General features: G+C 29.7%; 1 pseudogene; it reads left to right on the top strand.

Annotated features, from left to right (window-relative positions):
• Positions 1 to 5,000, top strand: part of LOC137614506 (nephrin-like) — a 261,564-nt pseudogene that overhangs the window by 56,847 nt on the left and 199,717 nt on the right.

Raw genomic sequence — 5,000 nt, 5'->3', positions numbered from 1 at the left:
CATAGAAAGAATGGCAGGCAAGATTAGTGCATTGTTAGGGCTCCGAAAAGTTGTCCTAGTGTTTTCTTTTACTGAAATATAGTATTAGCAATTTGATATTATAATTCTGGTGATTATTCTTACTCTGGTGATTATTCTTACTATGCCATGCAACAACCATATTTGGTAAAGGAGGATACTGCTAGAGTCATTTAACAGGGAAAAACAGCCCAGTGAAGAAAGGAAATATATAAAGCATATGAGAAGTAATGAGGAAACAATAATACAAAGTAAAGGGTCATTAATTACCCTTTTTCTATGGTAATATGAATACCCTGAAATTGCATCTTTTGTATATGAATATGTAGCATATGTGTGTATATGTATATATATATATATATATATATATATATATATATATATATATATATATATATATATATATATATATATATATATATATATATATATATATAAATATATATATATATATATGCAGAAGAACCACAGGGAAAATGAAAATACAGAATATACACTTGAGTCCTGACTAGTTTCGTGATACTTCCTCTGAGGAAGTATCACGAAACTAGTCAGGACTCAAGTGTATATTCTGTATTTTCATTTTCCCTGTGGTTCTTCTGCATCTGAGCATCAAGTTTTCCTGTGATTTTTACGCATATATATATATATATATATATATATATATATATATATATATATATATATATATATATATATATGTACTTATATATGTGTGTATATATATATTGATATATATGTATATAATATATATATATGTATATATATATATATATATATATATATATATATATATATATATATATATGTATATATATATATATATGTACTTATATATGTGTGTATATATATATTGATATATATGTATATATATATATATATATATATATATATATATATATATATATATATATATATATATATATATATATATATGTATATATATGTATATATGATATATATACATAAATATATATATATATATATATATATATATATATATATATATATATATATATATTTATAAATATATATATATATATATATATATATATATATATATATATTTATAAATATATATATATATATATATATATATATATATATATATATATTTATAAATATATATATATATATATATATATATATATATATATATATATATATATGCGTGTGTGTTTATGTGCATATCTTTATCTAATTTTACATTAGTTTATATATGATTAAAGAACCCTCTACCGTAAATATGACTTAGAATATAATACCTCCTATCAAATATTAACAGATATTACTGCAGCGAAAAAATATTTCAGCATTGTTCAAATTTTCCGCAAAACGACCCCGAACGTCGACAATGGCAATAGATATTGTACTTAAGTAGGTACTAGATCATTGTGCAATGTTATCGCAGTGAAAAACAAACAATTGCAATAAGAGAAAACTGCCTGCGTACTCATAAAAAATGACGTGTATAAGAAAAATATTTGTTATATGCGTCTTATTCATTGGCGAGATCAGTCTCTGGTTTTGCGTTCATTTTAAACGTTCTATTTTGTTTCAGGTTCATTTTTGATTTAATGATTTTGGGGATAGAGATAATAGCATTAATGCATATGAAATGTGAGGATTTATCCACAATCTCATACACAAACACACATATATACAATCATATATATACATATATACATATATATATACATATATACATATATATATATATATATATATATATATATATATATATATATATATATATATATATGAAATATATATGAAATATATATGAAATATATATATATATATATATATATATATATATATATATATATATATATATATATATATTCAAATAAGCCATATATATTTTTGATATATTAATGTCTGGATTCTCTTAACGACCTCGGGATCAGAGCCCCAGGCGAAATCACACAAAGACAAGAGCTTGGCTCCGGCCGGGAATCGAACCCTGGTCGGCAAGCTTATATAGACAGTGACTAACCCACTTGGCCACGAAGAAAGATAAAAAGTCAATGACAATTCCACTGTACTTATACCTGTCGAATTCCGGTATTTTGTACTTAGAATTGAAATCAACCTATCTTCACCATCGTAGCCAATTGGTAGTTTGTTACTTGGCATTCAATTAATGATAAATTTTTGCAAATTTTTAAGTGTTTTTCATTGACTTTTTATCTTTCTTCGTGGCCAAGTGGGTTAGTCACTGTCTATATAAGCTTGCCGACCAGGGTTCGATTCCCGGCCGGAGCCAAGCTCTTGTCTTTGTGAGCTGAAATTTGAACATTCTACAATGGTAGTTAGGAAAACTCTTCAAAACAATTCACCAAATTTATTATAAACATTTCAGAAAAATAAAAATGCTATAAATTGTCTATTTCGATTGCTTGAAGGTGGTTATATCTAGGGGTAAATTCCAAACTACTTTCAGCTTTTCCAACCTCACCTGTATAAACAACAAAAAGGAATATCAAAATATAATAAAAGAAAAGAAATTATATAAATTCAATTTGAACAAAGTATATGAATAAATCGTAAATTGCATATATGATCTATATAAACCTAATAAGCCATTACCGATAATGTTGGAAGAGCTCGCCAATGTAAGAAACAGGGAATTTATCCTCGGACTAAGCCACTTCAATTAAAACATATGGATAAATGATATCCTGGAAAAGGAAATACATTCCGACATCAAACACTGTCCTGAAGCTATAAATATAAGCAATATAATTTTGGATAAGGTATTCACTATAACATTCATCGTTCGAATTAAATCTAATATAAAGTCTTACCAATAATATAAATGCGAAAGATGAACGAGGCTGATAACCCAGGGCGACCTAGCTTCACCAATTATACCTAAGCGAAAGTATTGTACAAGTATCAAAATAAGTTTAATAGTACACGATATATATATATCTATCAGAGAGGAAGGAATTTATTTTAATATTGGTGCTTTGAAGGCTTAAGGCAACGGATAATGATTACCATAAAACATTACGAAACCCCCTAACAATGCTTGGTTCTCACCTTTATCCATGCAAGCTATGAGAAGAGTCGAATGCCCTCGAAGTTTAAAGTTTCATGCCGAAGGAAGCTCAGAGTCCAAATTAAGGGAAGTTAGTTCATGTTGAATAACTTCGTCAATGCGGAAACACTTGAATTGCTCAACCCAAACATGGTACGGTAAAATAGCAGCACAGCACAAATTCAATGATAAAAATCTTGTAGCACGAATCTAGCAGCTCAAATCTTCGTGCCCAAATACTGCCAGTGAAGATATGGACGGTATGGTATGCTAGGCCAGACTGACTTTGGTATATCCATGAACCTCCCAAGTAAAGAGAAAATGGCGTGATTAGAAGGCTTGTTAGCTAATTACTTAACTCGTAGTAAGCAAGCAGGACTTAGATGGTACCAAGCATATAAATGTAATTTAACTAGTTATTTTAATAGTTTAAGAGAAAAGTCCTCCTTACTTGAATAAATACATATATACATATACTAATAAACAAAGGTAAGAAACTTTAATTTCCGTTTATATATTGTATTTATTCAATTACTTAGGATTTCATTTTGCATCATTCCAAATAAAGTTTTTTCGTGAATTTAAGACTGTTAATTCCCCTATATATGAATATTATGATTTTGGAAAACAATTGAATCAAATAAGAAATGAAAAAAGACGGGAAAATTAATTGAACATAATTGAATATTTACTTTTTATTATGCTTTTATCATAAAGAAAAGTTAAAATGGGAAAGTTTTATCCCAGCCGGAAAATCTAGCAGAGCCAGACGTTGTTTCTCGCAATGTTTCGCTCAGAACCATAAATGTTCAATCGTGGAACTCTCCGAAGCACTCAGCTGCTGCTGATTTTATTTGAGAAAACACATCTAACACTCATATTCTCTCTCTCTCTCTCTCTCTCTCTCTCTCTCTCTCTCTCTCTCTCGAGAGAGAGAGAGAGAGAGAGAGAGAGAGAGAGAGAGCAATTCCTATCGCATTCAAATTCTAAAAGAAAATACTATCTAACCACTGTTGTGGTGGCCGATGTGGTAACGTTCCTGACTGGTGAACGCCAGACTGAGGTTCGAGTCCCCCTTAATTTCATTCAGTTCCTTTGGTCGCTGCAACCTCATCATCCTTGTGAGCTAAGGATGGGGTTTTGGGAGAGCCATATAGGTCTATCTGTTGAGTCATCAGCAGCCACTGCCTGGCCCTCCTTGGTCCTAGCTTGGGGGAGAGGGGGGGGGGTTGGCTGTTGATGTTATGTTATATAAGGTCAGTCTCTAGGGAATTGTCCTGCTCGATAGGGCAATGTCACTGTCCCTTGCCTCTGCCATTCATGAGTGACCTTTAAACCTTTAAAACAAGGGAAGGAAGATTGTTTTCAAAACCATGGGTCTTTTAAAAGACGAAATAAAAAGAAAAAATCGAATCACAACGAAACGCCTTATTTGAATCCACTGTTTCCCAGATTGTTTCGTTTTATATTCGAATCGTTTGATCACAAAACTCCAGAGATGATGTTCTGTTGATTTCGCCACATAAAATCTTAAAATTTGATATACTGAAATTATTATTCGATAAGTCTGTTCAGATTATAGATGATATTTTTCTTGTAATTTATATATCATCAATATATATAAATTCACACGGAAGTGATCACGTGATTAATTTCTTGGTGTTCCTTAAAAAAAATTCCCAATTATTTCATCTATGCACGAGTTCCCAGCACCATCTGCTGGCAAACAAGAGAACCATTTTTGGGCAACAGCACTTCTAAATTAAAGGGGAGAAAAGGTCTTACACAACATTGAATTTTGTCATTTTCTCGTGAGATATCCTTCTATATAAATTTTCTTATCTTCAATTATGATTTATATGATTTAGTAATTTACCCTATAAATATATTATGACAGATAGGATTGAAGTAATAACTTTTAAAGTTACATAGACTT

Source organism: Palaemon carinicauda, chromosome 20, assembly GCF_036898095.1.
Source record: "Palaemon carinicauda isolate YSFRI2023 chromosome 20, ASM3689809v2, whole genome shotgun sequence".
In the NCBI taxonomy this organism is placed as follows: Eukaryota; Metazoa; Arthropoda; class Malacostraca; order Decapoda; family Palaemonidae; genus Palaemon; species Palaemon carinicauda.
This window is presented reverse-complemented; position numbering and strand designations above follow the sequence as displayed.